General features: G+C 44.5%; 2 long non-coding RNA genes across 3 annotated transcripts; both read left to right on the forward strand.

Moving 5' to 3' along the window:
• The first annotated feature begins 17,332 nt into the window (after positions 1-17,332).
• On the forward strand, positions 17,333-17,760 carry LOC122053640. The gene is made up of 3 exons (XR_006132278.1): positions 17,333-17,378; positions 17,509-17,618; positions 17,712-17,760. It is a non-coding gene; the product is annotated as an uncharacterized LOC122053640 (long non-coding RNA).
• Positions 17,761-24,065: 6,305 nt separating this feature from the next.
• LOC122053641 lies at positions 24,066-26,475 on the forward strand. 2 transcript variants are annotated; one of them, XR_006132279.1, is made up of 3 exons: positions 24,066-24,274; positions 25,087-25,157; positions 26,446-26,475. It is a non-coding gene; the product is annotated as an uncharacterized LOC122053641 (long non-coding RNA). The 2 variants fall into 2 exon arrangements; XR_006132280.1 differs by having other exon boundaries at positions 26,443-26,472.
• The last annotated feature ends 1,101 nt before the right edge of the window (positions 26,476-27,576 follow it).

Genomic DNA, 27,576 nt, shown 5'->3' on the forward strand with positions numbered 1-27,576 from the left:
CTGCAACAAACATGGAATACAGCTTCCTAATCATATATAGGGAATACGCAAAACTGAAAGGTAACTGAGGAAGCTGTACTCACCAGGAACTCCTATCCAGACAACAGGGTCGTCAAACCGAAAGTGTCAATAATCCTGTATGTAGGTCAAAAGTATGTATCCAACCAAAATGCAGCAACCAAATGCAGCAAACACAATTATAAAAATATAAATGCATCAATGCATATGATGCTAATGATGCGTCCTGGTCACCCCTGACGCCAGTCAGTCATCTCACACACAAATGGTGAGACCGAGTGGGTAGGGCTGTGACAACCGTGCACTCTGTCGTCACTACTCCTGATGGGTGACCGAGTGGACGGGATGCTGTCGGAGTACTCCTGTCCTGTGACCCCAAATCATAAATAGGGGAGCTCAATGCTCTCATCTCCGTGAGACGAGGAGAGGTATCTCTGGCTACCACGCCGAGTCACCGACCAACGGAGCCAAGCAGAGTCCACCGTCTGCCGGCTACTACTGCTACACTAAATGCCAGTGAGCCAAGCAGAAGCAGGCTGCCGGCTACAACGAGTCCTCGGACCAGCGGGCAAGCAAATGAACCGCCACACACATCGATATACCACTAATCCATCGGTGGTGGTGTATGCGATACATATAGTGGCGATGTGCTCAACTATAGTGGAGCCGACAATCGCGCAGCATGCAATCATGATGCATGACACTAAGCATAGTCATAAACTGATCAACATAACCATATCCATATATGTATAATATGGGTACCACAGTATCAGTGAGTCAAATCCATGAATCTAGGGTATACAGATCCTCTATGGTATAACAACCTAGATCCTAAACATATCCTCCTTCCATAACATATGTACCAACAATATACATAGATCAAAGAATCAGAGTCTAGGTACACGAATCATATATGATATACAAATAGAGGTACACAAACCAGGTATGGTATAAAAACCTAGGTATCAGATAATCTAGATACACCTGCCAGAAATAAAATCCAGAACCTAGTCCTAACCTCAATAGAGCATGGTATGTCACTTACTCTAGGAACTAAGGTACTCATGGTAATAAAGTACTCATGGCAATAAGATACTCATGGTAACAAATCACGAGATATAAGCACGGATACATAACAAGCGACAAACCTAACATGCTATGGATATCAAACAGTGACATACCAAAGACAAACATGTTCATTGCTTGCAGCTATAAAGTACTATGCATATCCAAATGACGATATCATAAAAGATAAGTCAAGAGGTACCCGCCTCCAATGTAGATCGTGTTGTATGTCCTCTAATCAGAGCTCTTGTCTCAAATCAAAACCCTGAAATAAATATACAATCAACACTTAGGTTTATCGTAGATAGGATAATGCAAGCCGAAACCTCAATAAATCCAATCTTATGACCTCACCCTTTTCTTCCAAAACTCGTCCAACACCTGATAATCATTTTCTATTAACATAATCCACCTTAACAATTCCTCAAATAAATGATTACTAACGAATCTAAATCTGTAACTAAACTCTAGTTAAAATCCACAACTGGAAATGAAATCAAATCTCCAATCTCAACAGATTAATGAATTCAAAAATCAATTAAAGATTATCAACTAGATGTCTAATCGGATTCAGTTCCCTACCCAAACAAACATCCAACCTCCTTCTCCTCAACAAATTAAAACAATCCATTACTACAATATTATCACTCTGCATCAACCCGAAAACAAAACAAACCTCACCTCCATGTGAATGTATCACTGTTGATTCAAAGTCAAAGATGTTGGCTGTCGGAACAAGCTAGAGGTCCTGCTGGAAACAAGAAACAACACCACAGCCTGAGATCAAACAATCGGGTGCTCCACCAATCCAAATCCTTCGGCACAATCTCACCTTGTTGGCTCGGGTCTAGGGCACGGCTCAAGAACAAGGAGTCGGTGGTGATCAACAGGGCAGCGCACAAGGACAGGTTGTAGTGGCCGCGGGATGGTCGTGCCTGGACACAGGCTAGGGCTCACAGACAGCGGCAACCGGCGGTGCTCAGCGGAAGTGGCGTCGTTGGCAGAGATGGGAGAATGCCAGACGATGCTAAGGCAAAAGATAGGAGTCCGGGTCTGCGTCGGCCAGCGAAGAGGAGAGGCGGCTCTCTGGTCCCTGGCGTCGTCGGCGTCGGCAGAGGAGAGGGAGGAACCGGCGGTTTGCGGCGCCGGTTAGGGCTCGCGTGAGGGAAAGAGAAGAATCTGGGCACGCGCAGGTTTGTGGGGGAAAAGGGAAATGGAGTGTAGGGAGAAATAAAAAGAAAATAGGAAAATGAATAAATAAATTCAACTTTTCCTCACTTAAATGGGGTAGCCTAAACAGGCTTTTCCAGGCCCCGTTTTTGTCCCCGTTAACTCGTCCATACGAGCTCCGAAAAATTCCCGAAAACTTTCCAAAAATTCTGGAAAATTCCCTTATTAATATTCGCCTATTTTCCGGTATTTTACAACGACCCTCCGACGCTCAAGTCACACACCAGCAAGTGAGGAAAACAAAGGAGGCAAAGAGGAAACAACAAGCAGTGGTTCCCTAAGACGTGTATGCGTCCCTCCGCGGATGGCTGCTCCCCTCCTTATATAGATCTTCGACGGGTAGACTACACGCTTCCGGGGTGGATGAGCATTCCCAAACTTTCCCCAAAAACTATCACCGGGAAAGGATCCCTGATATCTTACCATAACAGGGCAAACACATCTCTGCCAAGGCGGCGGAATCTTCTTCCGTACGATCTTCTGTACATCCGCGCCGTCCTTCGGCGGCACCGACTCCCAAAAGGATATTGTCAAGTGTCCCCAGTCTTATTTGTCGACTATTAGTCCGACTGGATTCCCCTTGATCGGTCCGACCGGCCACTACTTTGACCTCATACGCCTATGTCTGGGCTGATCCGACCAACCACTTACCTTGGTGCGTTGTAGGCTCGGCCAACCCTGTTCGAACTTTTCCGTCCGATCGGGGATGAATGGCATTCCGATCGGCTAGTCTCTTAGTTGACCACCCCTTGACTTTGGCGACCACTAAAGCGCTGAACTTCCTTGGAGGTGGGTCTTCCCGAGTCATCACCGGATCACATGCCTCCTCTTTAAGTCTAGTCGAAGGAGGCTATAAGTTCGACTGACTGGACAAAATGGTGCGGAAATATTACTCCCTGCTTGGCGCTCTGGTCGGATCTGCTTCTTCGCGGGAGATCCACCTATCGGCCCAAGTTTCTTTATGAGGTGGGGCTTTCGACAGGCTAATCGGTCAGCATGAGGGAACGTCCGAATATGAGTCAGCTACCCCCGCTCGGTCGGCCCATAGAGTCGTTGCCTTGGCACTTCTCCTCAACAAAATCTCTCGACATTGGTGCCATTCTGAGGCGTTAATGAGGAGGACACCTTCTTAATTGTTCCAACAACTACCCTACAAGCGGTCTCCACGTATCATCGCCTGCCACCACACACTTGATGTGATAGGGGGATGTGACCTTTGCACTACAAGAAAAACCCTCATAGACATCGGTGGAACAACAACAGTTTTAAGCAAAAACCGATGTCTTTGAGTATTTTACATCGGTTTTTCCAAAAATCGGTGTCTATGAGCGCAGATTTTCGCTCATAGACATCGGTTTTTTAGCCGATATCTATGAGCGCTATTTTTTTCGTTAATAGACACCAGTTTTGTTACGCCCCCAGAGGAGTCCCTGTCCGAGAAAATTTTGGCAGCATCTCCCCTGTATGGTGGACAATCTGAAACTTTTCTACATCTCATATACCTCAGCCACAGACAGCTGGAATAATAACAGTAAATAAAATCAATCACCACGCAGTTTATATATGTATTCAGCCTCTGGCTGTCACAACCACGCAGTTAAGATAATTAAACAGAAAGATAATACTCTGACTCGAAATCAACCCTACTCAACTACACTCGTAAATCCCAAATCCGATTTTTCTTACCTCTTCTGCCGTCCAGGCAGGCATGTAGTAGTATAAAATCGAAGACAAATCCATCAACGAGACAAATTATATAATATCTAAGTATTCAACATCCAAATCCAAATATAGTCAAGTGAGAATCAAAAACAATACAAACGATAGCAAATAGCTGGAGGTCTGCAGGGAACTAGCAACTGGAACTCCCTCCTGACAGCATCAACCTGAAAATAACAACAATGGAGGCGGGGTGAGTCCAACACTCAGCAGGTACAGTTGATATGCAAAGTAAAGAAATAACACCTAGCACTAATCATGCGTATAGTCTCCTGATAAAGATAAAGGTAAATACAAACCGAAGAAGACAGGAGAGAATCTGTACTAACCAGGACCCAGTCTAAGAACAAATAGTCCGAAAGGTATAGAAGACCTGTATGCATGTCAAACATAGGTATCCAAACAATATGCAGCATATAAATGCAGCAAACACAATCACAAACAATAAATGCATCATGCATATGATGCCAATGTCATGGTCACCCCTGACGCCAGTCAGCCAACTCACAACAAAAGTGGGACCAAGTGGGTAGGGCTGTGACAACCGTGCACTCAGCAACACTACTCCTGATGAGTGATCGAGTGGACGGGATGCTGTTGGAGTACATACATACTCCTACCCCAAATCATAAATGGGGGAGCGCAATGCTCTCATCTCCCGGTACGCTATGACGGGGAGGAATCTCTAACGTGCTACACGCTGCGTCACACTACCCCTGAGTGGATCAACGGAGCACCGGAAGAGTCAAACTGACATGCTACCACGCTGTGTCACGCTACCCGTGAGCGTCACAACGGAGCACCGAACAGTGATGAAAACTGGCAAAGTGCTCGACAATAATAGAGCAATCTATCGCACAGCATGCGATCATGCAAATGGTGCATGTCACTAAGCATGGTAATATACTAAACCAACCTCTGGACATATAACAATGGGCACCATAGTGAATAAATCAAATCAAGGTATACTAATCAAATAAGGTATCAAACCTAGGTCCTGACATGGTAAGACATGGTTATATCACTACCCGTGAGCATGATAAATCAGGTACAAGATCCATAAGAGGTGCAATCAAACAACCAATCAAACAGGTAACATGTATTGGGCAGTAATTAACCGAAACAAATATGAAACACAATTAATGCAACATATTATTTTCATTACTAAGCATATCAAAGACAAATAGTCAAAAGTACCCGCCTCCAATCGAAAAAGGTCCAAATCTGACTCCGAGATACTCGTCTCGCGTCAAAGTCCTGTGTCAAACAATAAATCTTTTTATTTAGCTACATTTCACATAAATAGCTAAATACAACCTCTAACCCTAAAATTTGGGTAAAACCCTAATCAAATATAACTCAAGTTAACTAGGGTTAGTTTTATTTAACCTTAACATTCTACTATTCGGGTTCAATTGAAACCTACACACGATTCCAAATTAACATATAATGCCAACACAACTAGCAAACATCTACAACAAAGTCCAAAACCCTAAATCTTACCTCAAACTCACAGCCAGATAGTTCCTACCGGAGAAGGGTTGTTTTGCTGCTGTAGACAAAAACAAGCAAACCTCACAATTGTTACGCAAAGCTTACAACTTATAAAAACTTCCACTGACAGCTACCTAGAATCACCAAATCCTTACCTTGTTGTTGCTGGATCAAGACTTGTGGCCGAATTGGGTTGTCCGCCACTAGAAGGTGACTGCCTGTTGCTTCCTCTGCCGAGACTTCACTGTAGGAGGTGGCTGAAGGAAGACACAACAGTAGAATTAGGGCACGGACGAACACACCAAGGCTAGGGTTGCTGCTCCCAACTAAAAACCTTCTCAAACCTCTGAATTCCAGCGATCTAGGGCACAGCACCGTGGAGGAGGCCAATGCTAGGGCTCGGTACAGTGGAAGAAGTCAACGGACGAGGGCTCGCTAGGGCAAGCGAGGAAGAGATGATCGGCTTCGGGCAGAGAATGCGTCGGGAAGAAGTCGGCGCTATGGCTCGGTTGCCGGCACAGATGATCGGCCGAGGAGAGTGGCTGGCGATCGGGAAACTAGGGCTCGGCTCTGCCCTTGGTTGAAGTTGTGCACCGGGAAGGAGAGAAACGAGGGGGTCGCAAGCCCGAGAGGAGAAATCGGTCGGAGAACTAGGACTGAGGAGAATAGCTCGGCTTCACCGAGAAGAGGAGAAGATAAAGGGAGGAACCGCCGTGGCCGGCGGTTAGGGCACCGAAGGAGAGGGCGCGCGGCAGCGTCGGGGAGAAGAAGGAAAGGGGTGCGGGACGGCTCGGGTTCGGCGACAAAAGCAGAGGAAAAGAAATAAAGAAATAAAAAGAAAAGGATATATATATATAATCTTTTCCTCGCTTAAATCGGATAGCCTAAACAGGCTTTTCCGGACCCCGTTCTTGTCTCCGTTAACTCGTCCATACGAGCTCTGAAACATTTCCGAAAAATTTCCAAAAATTCCGGAAAATTCTCTTATCAATATTTGCCTATTTTCGGTATTTTACATTCTCCCCCACTAATAAAAATTTGGTCCCCAAATTTCGTTATCTACCATCAGCAAGTACTAACAACAGATACAGAGTATAAATGCTGAACGGTAAATAAATCACATACCTCAAGTGAAAAGATGGGGATATCGAGCTCGGATCGTATCCTCGAGCTCCCAAGTAGCCTCCTCGTCCGAATGATGCTGCCATCCGACTTTAACCAGCCGGATAGTCTTGTTCCGCAACTGACGCTCTTTCCGGTCGAGAATCCGTACCGGAACCTCCTCATAAGTAATGTCAGGCCGAACTGGAACTGGAACATCTGCCAGCACATGTGTCGGATCGGGTACATATCTCCTCAGCATGGATACATGAAATACATCGTGCATGCCTGACATGGACGGTGGTAGTGCCAGTCGGTAAGCTACTACTCCGATCCTCTCCAAGATCTCGAAAGGACCAATGTACCGCGGAGCTAGCTTACCTCTGAGGCCAAACCTCTTCACCCCTTTCGTGGGCGAAACTCGTAGAAATACATGGTCGCCAACAGAGAACTCTAGTGGTCTGCGTCTCCGATCAGCATAACTCTTCTGACGATCCTGCGCCTCTGACATCCTCCGCCTGATAGTACGGACCAACTCTGCATCCTGCTGAACTCTATGAGGTCCCAACAACTGAGCCTCTCCAACCTCATCCCAAAGGACGGGTGTCCGACAAGGTCTACCATACAACGCCTCAAACGGTGCCATCTGGATAGCCGAATGGAAGCTGTTGTTGTAGGCAAACTCTACCAACGGCAGATGGTCCTCCCAACTGCCTCCGAAATCCATAGCACATGACCTCAGCAGGTCCTCTAAAGTCTGAATGGTCCGCTCTGACTGTCCATCTGTCTGTGGATGGAAATCAATACTGAAACGGAGCTGTGTGCCCAAGGCCTGCTGCAGACTCTGCCAGAAACGAGACGTAAACCGTGGATCTCTATCCGAAATGATACTCAATGGAACACCATGTAGTCTGATGATCTCTCGACAATACAGATCTGCCAATCGATCCAGGGGATTAGTCCTCCGAATCGCTAAGAAGTGCGTGGATTTGGTTAATCGATCTACGATTACCCAAATCGCGTCATGACCTCGTCGTGTCCTCGGCAATCCTACCACAAAGTCCATGGTAATGTGATCCCACTTCCACTCAGGAATAGGAATCCGCTGAAGTAATCCTGCAGGCCTCTGGTGTTCAGCCTTCACCTGCTGACAGACAAGACATCTAGCTACGAAATCCGCAATATCTTTCTTCATGCCGTTCCACCAATAGGAACGTCTCAAGTCTCGATACATACGGGTCCCACCTGGATGGATCGTAAATCGAGAACGGTGTGCCTCCTGTAATAGCTCCTGTAAGACCGGATGAAACTGAGGTACGCATAATCTGCCTCGGAAGAATATAATACCCTCCTCGTCTCGTGTAAACTCGGTCTGCTGCCCGGAAGCTATCTGACTGCTAATAAACTGCAAATGCTGATCACTGGCCTGTGCCTCTCGGATCCTCGTCCTGATCGACGACTGAGCAACCATGGTAACAAGAATACCGCCTGGGGTCCCCTCGCTCTCAAGATCTAACTCAGAAACTCAATCAAGTCCGTGATCAAGTCTCGTGGCAAGCCAAAGTCCCTCTGGACTTCCTGCTGAGTGCATCGCAACCACATTAGCTTTTCCGGGTGGTAGCTAATGGTACAATCGTAATCCTTCAGGAACTCCATCCATCTCCTCTCTCAAGATTAAGCTCCTTCTCGGTGAAAATATATTTGAGACTCTTATGATCAATGAGAATCTCAAATGTGATATCATATAAATGATATCGCCATAGCTTCAGAGCAAAGATGATGGCGGCTAACTCAGTCATGAACTGGTAATTCTTCTCATGCTCCTTCACTGACGAGAAGCATAAGAGACTACTATGCCGTCGCATCGAAGCGCCCAAACCTCAAGAGATGCATCGGTAAAGTACAACCGTCCTCTCGGAAGGTAAAACCAAACTGAGTCGACACTAATCTCCGCCAGCCTCGAAGTTGGTCTCGCAACTCGACCATATGAACTTCACGCCTTTCCGGTAAGACGTGTCGCGGCATAGCAATACGCGAGAAGCCCTCGACAAAACGTCGGTAATATCCGCCAATCCGAATCAGCGGATCTCTGAATCGACTTCTACCGCCCCAACCGTGACATTTCGATCTTCCGAGGATCAATGAAATACCTCAGAAACCACGTGTCCCGAAAACCAACCGAGGATAGCGAATGCACACTTGTGAACTTCGCATGTGATGTCGTCAAGAATTTCTAAGATCGCGAAGATGCTGCATGCTCCTCCTCGGAAGAGAGTAGACCAATATGTCATCAATGAAACGATAACAAACTGATCCAGATACTCCAGAAAGATGCGGTTCATCAAGTCCATAAACACCGCTGGAGCATTGGTAAGCCCAAATGGCATTACCAAAAACTCATAATGACCGTATCTGGTACGGAAAGCTGTCTCCTGAATATCTGAGTCTCTGACTCTCAGCTGATGATATCCGGATCGCAGATCAATCTTAGAATACACTGATGTACCTCTGAGCTGATTAAACAAATCCTCAATTCGTGGTAATGGATATTTATTTCTGATGGTCACTGCATTCAGCTGTCTGTAGTCAATACACAACCTCATAGTACCATCCTTTTTCTTGACAAACAGAACTGGAGAACCCCATGGTGAAACACTAGGGCGAATGAATCCTCTGTCTAAAAGCTCCTGGAGTTGAACCTTCAGCTCGTTCAACTCTTTTGGTGCCATACGATACGGAGCTTTCGATGTCGGCGCGGTTCCCGGAATCAGCTCAATAGCGAACTCCACTGGCCTTCTGGGAGGCAAACCTGGCAGCTCCTCTGGAAATACATCTGGGTACTCCCGGACTACAGGAACATCGGAGAGCTGCGAACTACTACTGTCCTCAGTACTGATCAACGATAACAGAAAAGCAGCTTCTGCGCCTGAATCGCCGAAATAATCGAGATACCGTCGTCTCTGATGCCAGTGAAACTCCACGAGGGTTGGTTCGGAGGCCGGAAGGTGACCACCCTCGTCTGGCAATCAACGGTAGCATGATATATTGACAGCCAATCCATGCCAAGTATGACATCAAACTCGACCATCTCCAATACTAGAAGATCTACCGTAAGTATCATGTTGCCAAAGTCTAACGGGCAACCTCTGATCTCCTGGGTGACGTCTAAAGTATCACCGGACGGTAGGGAGACAGTCAATCGCTGGGGTCTGCAAGTGGGTAATCTACCAATCTCCCGCATAAAGGTACGGGATATAAAAGAGTGCGAACTACCAGTATCAATCAAAATATCAGCGGAGAATGCATAAATGGAAATCATACCGCGGAAAACGGATCCGCTCACGCGCATCCTCCCCGTAATCGCATGAACTCGCCCGCCTCCGCGAGGAGGAGGAGGTACGCCCCGGGGCGTAAGCCTGCCACTGAGGCGGCTGGATAATGAGCCGAGAAGACCGAGAGGATGGTGACTGACATCAGGTACCGGCCGACCGAGTCTCGACATCGCTTCGAGTCGGATAATAAAGTCTTGGAGCAAAACTCTGGGTTGAAGCACTGGAGTACTCCTGCCCAAGCATGCCAAATGCCGCCGCTGGATGCTCCCTGCTGACGCTGTGAAGGTGTGAATATCCGCCTCGCCGAGACACCGATCGACTAGACTGCCCCTCTGCTCTAACCCTCCGGGCTGTGGCCGAGCCTTCACCGACAATCGGCTCAGGCCTGTGCAGGTAATAAAAGCAAACCGACTGCTCCAGAGGTCAAGTGATGTGGTCTCGGAACCACATCGAAACATCAGATATCGCTGGTGGACTGTTCGATCCCGCCGAGGAGACCGAAACGCCCCGAGGAAGATCGCCCCGACTTCGAGGCCTACGAAACCCGGAAGAACTCGACTGATCGTTTGCGACTACTCGATGCCGTCCTGCCGCCGGTTCCGCTGGACCGCCTCGATGTCCGACCAGATGCTTTTTTTCCGTCCGGATATGCTGTCACGAGCTAACTCTATCATCAAAGCTCGATTCAATGCATCGAATAAGATGTAATCCCTAATCCGCAAGCTGTACATGCAGATAACCATCCAATCCCTGTATAAACTGCATCATGCGAGTTCCGTCCTCCGCAACTAACTCTCGACAAAACTGAGCCAACCGGAGGAATTCAGATTATACTGGTCCATCGAGCGATTATTCTCTTAGACTCATAAAATCGCTTACGAGCCATCTGATAGGACAGTGGAAAGAAACGGCTCTCAAAAGCCTCTCTGAACCTGGTCCATGTGACGTTGCGCTCACCAATAATAGAACGTTGAGTAACCCACCAGGCATTAGCTTCATCCCGTAAATGGTAAGCAGCCAGCTCTGCTTTCTCCCACTCGGAGCAAGCCATATAGAAGAAAGTCTGCTCCATAGTCTCTATCCATGACAGAGCCATACTCGGATCGAGATCTCCGCGGAAAAGAGTGAAACGAGTCTTCATCGACTCAGCCAGTGCTGGAATCCTAGCTCGTGCAGCGACAATATCAGTGAGCTGTGTCGGGACGGCTGCAGGAACTGGCGGAAACACTGGAGCTGATACTACAGGTGGTACCGCGGAATAAACCGGAGGAGGAACTCCTGGTGCTGCTGTATATACCGGAGCATAAGCCGTCGGTGGTACTGCCTGGGGAACAAAAGTGGTGGCAGCTGGAGGTACGGTAGGTAATGGTACCGGATATGGTGCAGCTGCTGCTACTGTAGGCACTGGGGGCACAGGTGCCACTGGTGTCGGGTACACTGTAGGTCCAGGTGGCGGTGGTGCCGAGTACGTCGTAGGCTGCTCTGGAGCAAATGTCGGGTACGCCAATGGTACACCTGATGGTACCGTAAATACGGTAGGAGTGGATACCGTCGGTGTGGCCAAAGTAGGTATCTCTACAGGAGCTATCGGGATTTGAGAGCCCGATGCTCCCGCTGCATCCTGAGTCTGTCCCTGACTGACAGTGGGCATCTCTGGCATATCCAGAGATCCCGTGGTCCTCGCACGTGATCGTCCAGCACCACGTCTCGCAGCAATACTAGTAGATCGTCTCATATCTGTTAAATTAAATTACAGATATCAATACCAATATAACAAACATAAAATAACAACATACCTATTTGCCGTCTGGAGATATTCCGTCGCTGTCCAGTCCCCAATTTGACCTCAAAATTCCGAACGTACATATCGCCGGAAATCCAAATAAATCCGAAACGGAAATCCGAAACATAACCATATCAAAAATCCGATAATGCCAAGTTTGACTCGCAAACCTGGCTAACCCAAATATCCAGAATACCAACAACAGGTATCCGATAAATCTCCAGAACACCAAAAGTAGGTATCATAACCCGCTCTGATACCACTCAATTGGTATCAGATAAATCCCGAAAATCCAAAATACAAACATCCAACAAGTATCGCCAAACTTGGCGCTCTGATACCAAGTAAATAAATTGGTATCAGGTTATCCCAAACATCCAAAATATGAAAACAAAAGATCGTATAACCTGTGCTCTGATACCACTAAATTGTCACGCCCCTAGAGGAGTCCCTGTCCGAGAAAATTTCGGCAGCATCTCCCCTGTATGGTGGACAATCTGAAACTTTTCTACATCTCATATACCTCAGCCACAGACGGCTGGAATAATAACAGTAAATAAAATCAATCACCCTCTGACTGACACAACCACGCAGAAAGATAATACTCTGACTCGAAATCAACCCTACTCAACTACACTCGTAAAGCCCAAATCCGATTTTTCTTACCTCTTCTGCCGTCCAGGCAGGCATGTAGTAGTATAAAATCGAAGACAAATCCATCAACGAGACAAATTATATAATATCTAAGTATTCAACATCCAAATCCAAATATAGTCAAGTGAGAATCAAAAACAATACAAACGATAGCAAATAGCTGGAGGTCTGCAGGGAACTAGCAACTGGAACTCCCTCCTGACAGCATCAACCTGAAAATAACAACAATGGAGGCGGGGTGAGTCCAACACTCAGCAGGTACAGTTGATATGCAAAGTAAAGAAATAACACCTTGCACTAATCATGCGTACAGTCTCCTGATAAAGATAAAGGTAAATACAAACCGAAGAAGACAGGAGAGAATCTGTACTAACCAGGACCCAGTCTAAGAACAAATAGTCCGAAAGGTATAGAAGACCTGTATGCATGTCAAACATAGGTATCCAAACAATATGCAGCATATAAATGCAGCAATCACAATCACAAACAATAAATGCGTCATGCATATGATGTCAATGTCATGGTCACCCCTGACGCCAGTCAGCCAACTCACAACAAAAGTGGTACCAAGTGGGTAGGGCTGTGACGACCGTGCACTCAGCAACACTACTCCTGATGAGTGATCGAGTGGACGGGATGCTGTCGGAGTACATACATACTCCTACCCCAAATCATTAATGGGGGAGCGCAATGCTCTCATCTCCCGGTATGCTATGACAGGGAGGAATCTCTAACGTGCTACACGCTGCGTCACACTACCCCTGAGCGGATCAATGGAGCACCGGAAGAGTCAAACTGACGTGCTACCACGCTGTGTCACGCTACCCATGAGCGTCACAACGGAGCACCGAACAGTGATGAAAACTGGCAAAGTGCTCGATAATAATGGAGCAATCTATCGCACAGCATGCGATCATGCAAATGGTGCATGTCACTAAGCATGGTAATATACTAAACCAACCTCTGGACATATAACAATGGGCACCATAGTGAATAAATCAAATCAAGGTATACTAATCAAATAAGGTATCAAACCTAGGTCCTGACATGGTAAGACATGGTTATATCACTACCCGTGAGCATGATAAATCAGGTACAAGATCCATAAGAGATGCAATCAAACAACCAATCAAACAGGTAACATGTATTGGGCAGTGATTAACCGAAACAAATATGAAACACAATTAATGCAACATATTATTTTCATTACTAAGCATATCAAAGACAAATAGTCAAAAGTACCCGCCTCCAATCGAAAAAGGTCCAAATCTGACTCCGAGATACTCGTCTCGCGTCAAAGTCCTGTGTCAAACAATAAATCTTTTTATTTAGCTACATTTCACATAAATAGCTAAATACAACCTCTAACCCTAAAATTTGGGTAAAACCCTAATCAAATATAACTCAAGTTAACTAGGGTTAGTTTTATTTAACCTTAACATTCTACTATTCGGGTTCAATTGAAACCTACACACGATTCCAAATTAACATATAATGCCAACACAACTAGCAAACATCTACAACAAAGTCCAAAATCCTAAATCTTACCTCAAACTCACAGCCAGATAGTTCCTACCGGAGAAGGGTTGTTTTGCTGCTGTAGACAAAAACAAGCAAACCTCACAATTGTTACGCAAAGCTTACAACTTATAAAAACTTCCACTGACAGCTACCTAGAATCACCAAATCCTTACCTTGTTGCTGTTGGATCAAGACTTGTGGCCGAATTGGGTTGTCCGCCACTAGAAGGTGACTGCCTGTTGCTTCCTCTGCTGAGACTTCACTGTAGGAGGTGGCTGAAGGAAGACACAACAGTAGAATTAGGGCACGGACGAACACACCAAGGCTAGGGTTGCTGCTCCCAACTAAAAACCTTCTCAAACCTCTGAATTCCAGCGATCTAGGGCACAGCACCGTGGAGGAGGCCAATGCTAGGGCTTGGCACAGTGGAAGAAGTCAGCGGACGAGGGCTCGCTAGGGCAAGCGAGGAAGAGATGATCGGCTTCGGGCAGAGAAGGCGTCGGGAAGAAGTCGGCGCTATGGCTCGGTTGCCGGCACAGAGGATCGGCCGAGGAGAGTGGCTGGCGATCGGGAAACTAGGGCTCGGCTCTGCCCTTGGTTGAAGTTGTGCACCGGGAAGGAGAGAAACGAGGGGGTCGCAAGCCCGAGAGGAGAAATCGGTCGGAGAACTAGGACTGAGGAGAATAGCTCGGCTTCACCGAGAAGAGGAGAAGATAAAGGGAGGAACCGCCGTGGCCGGCGGTTAGGGCACCGAAGGAGAGGGCGCGCGGCGGCGTCGGGGAGAAGAAGGAAAGGGGTGCGGGACGACTCGGGTTCAGCGACAAAAGCAGAGGAAAAGAAATAAAGAAATAAAAAGAAAAGGATATATATATAAAATCTTTTCCTCGCTTAAATCGGATAGCCTAAACAGGCTTTTCCGGACCCCATTCTTGTCCCCGTTAACTCGTCCATACGAGCTCCGAAACATTTCCGAAAAATTTCCAAAAATTTTGGAAAATTCTCTTATCAATATTTGCCTATTTTCGGTATTTTACAAGTTTTAACAGTGATTTTTAAAATCTGGTGTTAATGAACCAAAATAAAATATTTTAATTTTTCCACTAGCCAAAATTTGCAACACTACACAAAGTTCCCTCCAAACCTAAACCTATATCGCGCCCCTTCCTCCGACCATCTCTCTCAGCCTAAACCTAAACCTAAACTGACCATCTCTCTCAACCTCATCTCCCTCTTCCCCTTCCTAGATCGACGCCCCTTCCTTCTCCATCCAACCACACCGCATCTCCTCCAACTCCGGTGAGAAGAGGAGACCTTCTTCTCATTCTGTAGCTTTTCCTTCCCCATCTCCCACACATTCCCTTCCCCAATCCACACCCATGCCCTATCCTCTTCCTCGGCGTACCATCCTCAGCGAGGACGGCTCCGATTCGTCGCCACCGCCGCGAAGAAGAAGAAGAACCCTTGGCTCGACCCCTTCGACTGCGGAGAGGACCCCGACATCGAGTACGGATCCCTCTTCGCCGACGGAAAGCAGGAGGAGGACCCTCGCCCTCCCGACAACCCCTCCAACCCCTACGACTGCTCAAGTTTCCCATGGGATTCAACGTCGAGCTCGCCTCGCTCGCCTCCAAGGTCCGCGGCGACGTGCGCCTCTGCTGCTGCGTCATCTTCGACGGAGTCTACGAGAACCTCCTCTTCTTCCCCGTGATCCAGCTCATCAAGGATAGGTATTTTTCTGGTCCAGAGCAGCAAAACACGGTTTCTAGTGGCTTAGGGACCAACTCAAATACTGCAAACTTCAAGAAACACGTTGACAACAAAGATCTTATTCTTTCTTCACCAAAACCGGTAGGTTCTGGTTCAGGAAAATATTCTGTATTTGAAGATGAGAGTACGATATTGATAGCATGGGATTGTCTTTTTTCTTTGTTGAGGAAAGCTGAAGCCAACCAACAAGCATTTCAAGCATCTAATGGGGGCAGCATCATTCTACCATTCCTGATATCTGATCACCACCGAGCTGGTGTTCTTCGGCTGTTATCTTGTTTGATCATTGAAGATGTTTTTTAGGTATGTATTAGTATCTGATTCTTCTTAAAAGGATGAATGTTTCCAAGTGGAACTTAATTACCCTATTCTTTACAGAAGTTTGGAATATTACCCATATTGATTCTTTCATCTCATAAGTTGAAGTTTATATCTTACCAGGTTCATCCAGAAGAGCTAGGCGCACTAATTGAGATTCTCAAGAGTGATATGATAACAAGTGTTTCTGGATCTCAATACAAACTTCAAAATGATTCGAAATGTGATATGTTAGGTTCACTTTGGTGTATCCTTGGAGCAAATAATGCAGCACAACGAGTATTTGGAGATGCCACTGGATTTTCATTATTATTGACCACACTACATAACTTTCAGAGTAGTGAGCTTCCAGATGTTCTGCAATACTTTTTTTTTGTGTGTTATGCACAATTTGTGAATTAATCTTACTTTTGGTTGGAGAATTACCTAGGATGCACTGCTCTCTTGCTGGAGACAATCAGCCCATTTCTTTCCCCTTGGGCTTACATGCATCAGCAAATCAGCTAGTGCTGCAACAACACCATGCTCATCCACAATCATCTTCTTGAAGTCATGGACAGCGGAGAGGCTGAACAATGTAGCAGCTGCATTCTCCCTTGCCTCAGTAGTTAACCCATATCTCAGAACATATACTATTAATTCCAAACAACCATTCTCCTCCATAATCTTTCTCTTGTTTTCATCATGAATAGATATGTTCAATATTGCAGTCAGGGCATTCTCTTGAGCAACTGGATTTGTAGACCGGAAAAGCCGGTAGAGAGCTGGGATTGTTCCACCCTCTGCAATGAAAGACCTATTCTCCTTCCCAGTTTTTGCCATTAATCAGAGTTCACGGGCTGCAACAGCCTTCACTTCCTGCGAACCAGCTGATAATTGTTCTACTAGCATTAACACTGTGATTCAGTTAGCTTTGATTGTTGTGATTCGGTTAGCTGCTAATGATGTTGGGAGTCTGAACAAGGCCTCGATGTTTGAAGTCTTGATTGAGTTGCTTCTTTTTTCGAAGACAAATGGTTTATTGCCATTCTTCATTGTTTTAGTAGGTCTTGTGGATGCAGGTTGATAGAGTATAAATATGAACTATTGTGACATCTTTGACTTGAGGAATCATATAATAGTTTTTGGTAGGATGCTGTGTGGTATTGTTCTCTGCCACAAGTTATGCGCTAAAAAAGCATGGTTAATTTGTTGTTAACTGTGGATATTGTAGATTTTTGAAGTACATGATGATTTGTTATTGACTTGCATACAAAAGAAGAGAAGTTTATTTACTATGTGTAGTTCTTGTTTGTGTGAACTCTTAATCATTTTCTATTTATTTCAGGTTCTTCATAACATTACTGTTGCAGAATACTTTCACTGGAATATGCTACGTGATTCAATAACTCCTATTTTTCCACTGGACTGTTAATCTCTTTTTGATTTTGTGGATAACTTTGCTGCAAACTATGCTCTGAAGAGAGTTTATTATGTCAACTATGCATTGGGGATATTTGGACGCAGGAAACCTTGCTGGCATCTATTATGAACAAAGTCAACTTGACATGGCAATTCTGCATTACAAGCAAGCTATCAACTGTGATTCTACCTTTATTGAAGCTTACAATAATCTGGTAAGTTGATAATGGTCTAATATGTCAAAATGTGGTATCCTTCTTGATGGTGAGCCAGGTTAGTTAATGATCGACTTTCTTGCACATTAAAAGGGGAATGCTCTCAAAGATGCTGGACATGCTCTCAAAGACGCTGGACATTATAGGGTGACTTTTTAATTTGGAGATTTTTATTCTCTTAAGTTTTTTTTCCTTGTTGAATAACTTCATTTTAATAATTTTTCCCAAGTTATGCTTTGCTTTACAACCTAACCATCCACAAGCATTGTCAAGCCTTGTCAGCATATACATGGATTGGTAAGCTTTAGAAATGTTTGATGGCAACTGTGCGGATAGTTTATTTTTGTTCCTTAATGAAACTTCTCTTCATGCAGCAACATGATGAGTGTTCCTGCATCATTCTATAAGGCAACTTTAGCAGTTACAACAGGGATATCTGCGCCCTTCAACAACTTGGCTATTATATACAAGCAACAGGTAGAGTACTATATCTGTCTTTTTCATTGCAATCATGTACTAACAACATGTTCATTGCCATCACGCCCTCGCAATCATGCTTGGTTTTTTGTCAAAAAGTTGGCTACAGCACGTTTATGTTTTAACAGGATACAGTTAGAATGCCATCTAGACTGCTATGAGATTGAAGTGAGAAGGATCATCAGTGATGGATGGTCGTTGACCATTTAGTGTAACTACCTCTCATTTTAGTGGGGAAGCATCTGCATTGGCTTTGACAAATACAGTTTAAAATATTTTATTGGATCAAACTTTTCTTAGGGATATGAATTCCAGTTTACTATGTGGAATTTTTGTAAAAATCACTTCTCGCTTTTATTTCTTCCTTATTCAATCATGAGATTTTTGTCTGTTTATATTGGCAAGATACTTCTGCTAATTTTGTTAATTTGGTAGATACTAGGCAGCACCTACACAGCTACACTGCTAGTTCAACCTTTGCTTCCTGTGTGGATATTCAATCATGAGAATTGCTGGTTTATGCTAGTTCTTCGCAGACTGCTGCTGATGGTCTTGTCAATAGAGGGAACACATTTAAGGAGATTGGTAGAGTTACTGAAGCAATTCAGGATTATATACGTGCTGTGAATATCAGACCAACTATGCCTGAAGCCCATGCAAATTTGGCTTCAGCTTGCAAAGATAGGTAATTTCTTCTTTGAATTTGTGCCGGTGTTGGACTATATCAGTATCTTACATCTATGATTCTTCTTTCTATTTATTTGTGGTTGAGATAATTGATGAATGTTTCTCCTTTTAAGCATTCCAATTACTCATCTTGTTACCTGGTGCTCTTACTGCTTTTTCAACTATGATTTTTTGTCTTGATTTACTAATATATTATTTATGTGTTTTTACAGTTTACAAATCTCAAATATTCCAGAGTTGAAATTGATGAAGTACGGTTCGAGTGGGCTGAATGTATGCTAGATTACATTTGAAGTGCGGTTCTACCTTGATGTGTTAAAAGAATGTTCTACCTTGATTTTGATATCTATTAGCTAGCTTTTGATGTAAAAAGAATGTTTGGGTATTTTATGGATACTGTTGTAAGAAGATTATTTATATAATTTGTGAATATTTGTGTATTTTATGGATATTGTTGAATGAAGAATATTTGTATAATTTGTGAATATTTGTGTATTTTTTTTATTATTGTTGGTTTTTCATTGTTTCAGAAATCAAATTTGTGCTATTAAAAAATATACATATTACATCGGTTTTCCACCGCTGCAAAACCGGTGTTATTAACTAATATTACATCGGTCATTTACTGCTGCCAAAACTGGTGTTATTAACATACAATATTACATCGGTTTTACCCCGTTGATGAAACGGTGTCGTTAAGTGATACTACACCGGTTAATAACCGATTCGAAGACCGGTGTCGTTAAGTGATACTACACCGGTTTTAACCCGATGTCTAAAATGACAGACTTTTAACATCGGCTTCATAGACATCGGTCGAAAATGAAATAGACACCAGTGGAAAATCGATGTCTATGAGGGTTTTTGTTGTAGTGTTGCCGTTTTGAATTTCAACGGCCAGATTTGTCTCTAGGTATCCATGATACCGATTGGACGGCCCAACCTATCCTTTAGAGGTTCATAAGCTCGCGGCCGCCGCCTTCCTCCTTCAGCATTTTTTGTTTCTGATGACTTCCTCCATGTTCTTCGGCGAACTCTTTTGCTGCTCTTGCTGCTTCCGCCTCCGATGAGTCCATTACTTTCTTCTGTAGCCCTTCTCTATTCTGCCCTCTCCGACGTCCCTCCGACGAACTCTTTCATTATCTTTCGTTCCTTTTTCTTCGCTTCTTCTTGGCCCTTCTCCGTTACTTCTATGATCATGGCCAGTACCTCACAGTCCTCGATCCCGGCTTCGGGTCCTTGGTACAACAACCTGGAGTCCAGGTTCGATGAGGATGATGCTTGGACTCTGGCGAACACCTTCGAACTCCCCCTGTCTACGAGATCCATGTTCCGTTAGCCACTGATCAGCCGTCTGATCCGTCGATCCGCTGTGCTTGCTTCTTCCGGGATCAATTTATTGCCGGTCTGCGGATGCCCCTTCATCCCTTCATTGTAGATGTTTGTAAATATTTTGGTTTATCTATTTCCTAGTTAGTCCCGAACTCTTTTCACCTTTTGTGTGGGGTAATCATCTTGTTCCGCTTGCATCGCATCCCTCTGACCCCTTCCGTTTCCACTACTTTTATTACCCATAGCTTTTCGATCAGCCAGACACTTTCCTCTTGCAAGCTCGCCCTGGCCTAGTCTTTTTTGACAGGGTACCCTCTTCCAATAAACATTGGAGAGAGTATTTCTTTTTTGTTCACTTTCCCGATCATCCACCGTTCCAAACCACTTGGCAACTTTCGTTGGGGCCTCAACCATCACTGCCCCGCTATAAGAGCACCCTGGCCTACTTACAAGCCGCCTCCATGCTGGCCGGTCAGAAGTTCAGCATTCATAAGTTACTAGAAGAAGGAGTCTTGGCGCTCTTCGGCCTTAGCCCGATCAGCCCATCCGAGCCAGTCGACTTAGGTAAACTGTTGACTCGCTCTTTTTTTCTTTATTGTCTAACTGATTTCTTTCTTTGTTTTGCAGCCGACATCATGATGAGGGCACGACTGGTTGGGCAATCGAAGCTTACTACTGCTGACATCGACAAAGTAGTGGTCGAAGTTTTGGCCGAGGGCGGGTTCCGATCAGACCATCTTCTAGAGCCATCACCGACCGATCACGGGCCCAAAGGCATTCAAGAGGCTGGTGGGGAGTCGGGTCAAGTGTTGACTGAAGGAGCGGTGATTGGTGCGTCGATCGCTGGACTTCCGGCCACTCAATCCATTCCCGAGGAGGGCTCGCTATCAGAGACGCCGCTTGAGAATACGCACAAGAGACACCAAGTGGAGAAAGCTGCTCGCTCAGCTTCTTCAGCGGTGAGGACCACCGATCGGACGGGTGCTCCCGGACCAACATTGTCGAAGGCCGCCAATGTCTCCTCTGATCGGACACCCTCCGACCCTCTTGTCGCCCCTTCCATCGCCAGTTTGCCGCCACTATCGGGTCAGGGTCGTGTCTTAAGATCAAGCATCAATCCTGCGCCCTCTTCTTCCCGCGCTGGCCGCTCGACTTCCTCTCATTCAACCCCAACCGGTCGGAGACGCGTCACTGCAACCCTCCATCTTCCAACTGAAGAGCTTTCAGCAACGGGGGACTCGGCAGGCCAGACTGAACACCGGATCATTATTCGAGGCCAATTGCCCGAGGTGTGGGAGGATGCACGTGCCCGAGCGGTGGCCGCGCCCCCGGGTGTATTAGCGGATAGCCACACTAGGCAACTTATCGGCATGAGTTTTTCTTTCAGCTCCTGTACCAATTAATCTGGCCTTGTCTCTGATCTACTCCAATTTTTTATTTCTGCAGTTTTCGGCGGACGGCCTCGCTATGTGCTAGAGGCTCGCTTTTGTGGAGGATGAGCTAAGACGGCTGAAGGAAACTCTCGGCCAGTCGGGTACCACTCATGGCCTGAATGACACTCAGGTGGCTCAACTACAGGTCGATTTGGCCAAGAGTGAAGAGCTGCTCACTACCGAGCGGGGCAAGAGTACTGAGCAGGCCGGGTACATCGACCGACTCAAGAAGGAGATTACTACCTTCGAGAGCAAAATCATGCTCGCCACTAACCGTAAGCAAAGGGTCGTTGATGATCTGGAAAAGAAGAATGTGGAGGCACGGGCTCTTGAGCAGAAGCTGAAACAGACCGAGGACGAGCTGAAGAAGGCAGAGGACCTGCTGGCGTCCAAGTGGCAAGCCCACGAGGAAATCGATCGCGCTAGCATCAAGCGTCCACCGCCGGCTAAGGCTCTGTAACGACCCAATTTTCCCTATTTCGAGTTCTAAATGTCTTTAAAAACATTTAGAAATACTTTTAAAAATATTCTAGAGATTTTAAAGAATTTTTAGAGTATTTTTACGTAATTTTTGGAGGTCGTTTAGTATGTTTACAAAAAGAAAGAAGTTTTGACAAAAAAAAAATGTTGAAGCTGAGACTCGAACCCAAGACCTCCGGTCGAACCCGACTTAACCGAACTCAGCCAACCAACTGGTATGCGAGTGTTTTGTTAATCAAGTATGAAGTAAGATATATATAAGTTATAGTTGATAACAAAACCCTAGATTTAAAAGAGAACTTAAGTGTTTTCCCGAACCCAAAAACCTATTCCCTCTTTCTCTTCTCTCTCGCGACGACGGCTCGGGCGAAATCCCAACGAGAAGACTTAGGGCACGTCTCCTTCCGGCGGCCGACGAAGTTTTGTTCGGTGAACCTTGTGGATTCGAGCTCCTCTCGCCAAGGAGAACAAGAAGATAGGAAGAGATCACTGGGATCTTCATCTCACCCGAAACCCTAGAAGCATTAGAAGCCGATTTCGGTTGTAAGTTCAAGCAAACCGCGGTAAGTACTACTCACCTGTGGTAGGAGTTGCTCCGAATCTTTGGATTTCGTTTCCTTGTTTTCGGATTGTAGTTCTTCTTGTTTTTGAATCTACCGTGAGTTTCCCTGTTTGGGTGATTGCTGCGGTGAACCTTGGATAAGTGGTTTTCCTTGTTTCCCTTGAAGTTGAAGCATGCTGTACTGATTTTTCTGTTTGTGCTTACTGCCGTGAGTTAGATTTTCTGAGGCATGTAGTAAGAGTAGTTTCGGGGTTGTATTTTCACTCCTTACCATCCACAACATGCTCCCTTGTTCGGATTTTTCTGTGCAGAATGGGTGCTAGGGGTTTAGCCGTTTAGTTAACAAGCATGAGCAACTCCTTAGTCAGAATTCTTGCCTGCTTAACCAACATGAACAGATTCCTTTTTAAAATCAAATGATTTCTCCCTTTTGCAGTAACATCCATTTAGTTCTTCACTTCTGACTGATTAATATCTTTCTAGTTCCTTTGCTTTTTGAATTTTGGTGTATATGCAAGATCCAATGATTTTAAATCACATTTTCAGATTTGACTTAATGTGTAGTGTCCATCTCCATTCAGTCCCTTAGTAGATCAAGAATGTCATGCTATAGAATGTACCTCTTTTTTATTGGAGAAGATGATTCTGTTTCCATTTTGATATCAGGTTCATAAGCAGGGTGTTGCACTTGGAAGATCTGTTGACTTGACAAAGTTTGATGGTTATGACCAATTGATCGAGGAGTTAGATCAGCTATTTGAATTCAAAGGAGAATTGATGGCTCCAAATAAAAATTGGATGATTGTATTTACTGATAATGAGGATGATATGATGCTTGTTGGAGATGACCCTTGGCAGTAAGCATGCTTCTACATTCCTAATGTTCTTCTCTTATGTATATATATCTTCCATTTTCTATGTATAAAGTGGATATGTTGACAACTGGTGTTGTATAATTTTCTGCAGGGAATTTTGTGCTATGGTCCGTCAGATTTTTATATACACAAAAGAGGAGGTCCAGAAGATGGATTCAAGTACCTTGAACCCAAAAAATGAAGATTGTCCTGATATGAAAGAGAATGTCAAGGAAACAAAAGACAGTCAATCTACATCATCATCTAATTCAAAAAACTCATAGGCTTATCCTGCAATGTAAGTAGGAATCTCTTTTTGTTTAATATAAATTACCGTGATAATCATTTTATCCCATCATTTCCCAGGTTATTGAGATGTTTTATTTGAAAACTATGATAGGTTAGGTCCTCCATTAATTCAACATTTGAAAGATAACTCCAACAGTTAATCCCCGAGTATTTCATACTCATATTACAGCTAGTCAAGTATTTATGCAACATGTTATCTGTCAATGAAAATTAAACTGCATCCTTTGCAAGAAAGACTGACAACTAGAAAAATAGTTCAATATCGCTACTAGTATTTCATGTTTGGAAATTTATTTAAGCAAGAAGTTTGCAGGCTGACGACATCTTTGCCATGTGCAATTCAATCTTTGTAGGATCTTGAAGCACAAACAAAGTGATTGTTTGTGCTTTATCTAAGTGATTGTTTGAACAGTTTTATAGCATGCATCTTGACAATTAATATAATTTTGAAGATCATTATCAAGGAAGAATGTTCAAAGGAAAGTAAAGGCTAAGGAGAAGATCACGTAATTAACTACACGGGTAGGTTTCCGTAAGAATTCAACTTTTTCTTGATCTCTTCTTATGCAGTCCATGGTACACATTAAAGATTTCACTGTAGCTTATTTTCAGTATTCTAATATGTAAATTAATACACTTCTGTGGATCCTCCAAACAATCTAAGTTGTGATGGATTGATATCCCTTTATGTTCCAAACCTTTGTTTTTTTTTTTGGAGCTTGTAATTTTCATTGCAAACAATCCATATGGTGTATGAATTACATTCAATCTAGTATAAACTTAGCACTTTCGCTTCAGAGGCAATTTATGGGTTTTATTCTACAATCATGTTTACTAATTGATCAGATTGATTAAGAAGGGCGTTGGAGTAGCTTGGTAAATTTGTTTTGCTAGGTTATGATAAATTAGCATTCAGCAGAATAGATGTTTGGATTTCTTCTTCAAATCACATAGTAATATTTCTCTTGTCATTGGTGAAACAATCAATCCACTCTCATTATAACTTCCACAACAGAAAATTTTATGTTATTTGCCTACTACCAATGCAGTTTAACTGATTTTACATTGACTGAACAAGGTTGATTTTATTTAGGTATCAAACTCTCCCATTTGTTTAAGATATTACATGTCTTGTTTGTTAATTTCTCCAAACCATTATTTCTCAATTTGTTAACAAGGAAACTCATGTTAGCATAGTCATGATCAGAGCTTAATTATAGTTTACAATTATCTGAGTGTTATTGATTAACTGTTCTGTCCTTTCTTCTGGTTCTTTTTTTTTTAATTTGTGCACTCATTTAGATGGTTTATTATTCTTGTTGTGATGAATTCAGGTCTAGTGAAAATACTGAAGAAGTATGACAAGAGAACAGGAGCACTTATCAGGCAGCCCTTCATCGAAAAGGTGTTGCAGCAGCCATTCTTTACAACTGATCTCCTATACAAACTCGTGAAGGAGTGTGTGGCTATGCTCGACCACCTCTTCCCCAGCAACTGTTGGTGCGGGAAGCATCTGACGATCGAACCTTGGTTTTGATAATGGCAAAGGATTCAAAGTTATGTTAGTGTGTGATCTAACATGTTTGAATGAGTGTTTCAGGCAAGTCCTAGCTGCAGTTAGGCAGGTGAAAAACCCTAAGGGGTGGTAACCTTAGGTCTTAGGGGGCGGTAACCCTAGGTGGAGGAAAACCCTAAGGGGTGGTAACCTTAGGTCCTAGGGGGCGGTAACCCTAGGTGGAGGAAAACCCTAAGGGGCGGTAACCTTAGGTCCTAGGGGGTGGTAACCCTAGGTGGAGAAAAACCCTAGGGGGCGGTAACCGTAGGTCCTAGGGGGTGGTAACCCTAGGCGGAAAGTCCAGTCGGTCTGGAGGACCGGACTGGCATCAGGTAATCTCTCCTGAGGGGAGTAGGTGAGGACGCGTTCCCCGTAGAGGGAACAGTAGGCGTCGGGTCGACCTAGGGTTTCCGGTAGGAAATCCGAAGTCAGACTCGGACAGTCCGAAGACTGTCAGCTCTTTTTTACTTATGAATTATCAGATTCTAACATTGTCTTGCGGGGTATGCAATTGCTCGGACTAACCTTGTTTTGCAGGAGAAGCAGCTCCTGGAAAAAGGAGGTCCAGGCGCCCGGGATGGATCCGGGCGCCCGGGACCAACATTTATCCCCTGCGCGACTTCGCGACTTCGCGACATGGAGCAACCTGGTTGGCTGGCCACGTCACATTCCAGGCGCCCGGAAAGGCCCAGGCTCCCGGAACCTCATATAAAAGGAGGGTTGAGGTGCAGCTTTAAAGAACAATCTTGACAACGATCTTCTAAGCATTCTCCGTGCAACAAGCTTCTAACGTCTCGACTCAGAAGTGCTGCAACGACAATTCGGCGCTTCATCTTTATTCTTTTTATTGTCGGTACAAGATTCTTTTCTGCTTAAATTGTACTTAGCGTGTAATAGCTTTTACGGATTATAGTTGTTGCCCATCGGAAGCGATCAAGGATCGCGGGCCTTCGAGTAGGAGTCGTCACAGGCTCCGAACGAAGTAAATCCTTCGTGTCCACTTTATTTACTTTTCCGCTGCGTTATTTTTGAACAAGCTTTTACGATTTCGAAAAACGAAATAGCCACGAGCGCTATTCACCCCCCCCCCCCCTCTAGCGCTTTCGATCCATCAGCAACAACCTGTCAATTTCAGCAGAATGCGACGGACAAAATGGAGTGCCAAAGCTGGCACAATCAGGTGGGAGGGTTCCGGAGTTGGAGGAGATTAAATATATGCAGAGCTTATACATGAAGAGCACCGTAGCAGCGCTGCGGTCCTTGAAACAGATTAGGAGCAAAAGTTCAACAGCTAAAACAGATTAGAAAATCTTGTGTTATATTGTTCTACCTTTGTTTTAATAGTGTTATCATTTTGTTGGTTGCTTATGAAATTTTGTTGGTTGCTTATGAAATTTCTTCAGAATGTTATAGATATTATTTTTGAATGTTAGAAAATTGTATATTAAATTTTATTTTGAAATTTAGTATTTTGAATGATTTATAATATTGGAAAATTGTGTATTAATTTTTTTTATTTTTTATCTAAAAAAGACAACGGTTTTTCACCGTTGTCGTAGATAGTTTAAAACTGTTGTTGAAGACCCTGTTATTAAAGGTAGACGCTCAAAGACAACGGTGAAAAACTGTTGTCTTTAAAGGAAAAGACAACGATTTTTCACCGTTGTAAAACTGTTGTCTTTGCCTTCAAAGACAACGGTTAAAAACTGTTGTCTTTGGGCACCCCTTTTAACAACACGACATTTACCAACAGTCCGAAAGAGGCTACGACAATGGTGAAAAACCGTTGTTGTTAGGCTTTTTTCTTGTAGTGTTGTATGCCTTGTTTGGGGGTCTTTTGGTTGTACTTTCTGTTTGCCTTCATCCGATCGACATAAACTTTTAGGCAAAATTGGGACCCATCTTCTTTTTAACATTCTTCTTTTTGCCGTTTTTACGTTTGTCTTCCAAATGTGACAAAGTGATCGCCTTCATACCCGCTTATCTAGTCGACGATTTGGGTGAGATTCAGGTGGTGCGAGGATCTAAGGTCGCCGCTCGATCGTCGATGACGCGAGGGTTTAAGGTCGTCGCTCGACCGTCGATGACGCGAGGGTTTAAGGTCGCCGCTCGACCGTCGATGATGCGCTCATCAAGAGGTGGTTTGGAAAAATCCAATTATTTTCTTCCTGCGACCAATAAGAATACATACATGCAAGGGTACATGAATCCACTCGCGGACCTCTCATCCGACTCTGTATGGTTAGAGGTGGTTTGCGCTCCACGGTCG

This window comes from Zingiber officinale, chromosome 3A (genome assembly GCF_018446385.1).
Source record: "Zingiber officinale cultivar Zhangliang chromosome 3A, Zo_v1.1, whole genome shotgun sequence".
NCBI lineage: Eukaryota > Viridiplantae > Streptophyta > Magnoliopsida > Zingiberales > Zingiberaceae > Zingiber > Zingiber officinale.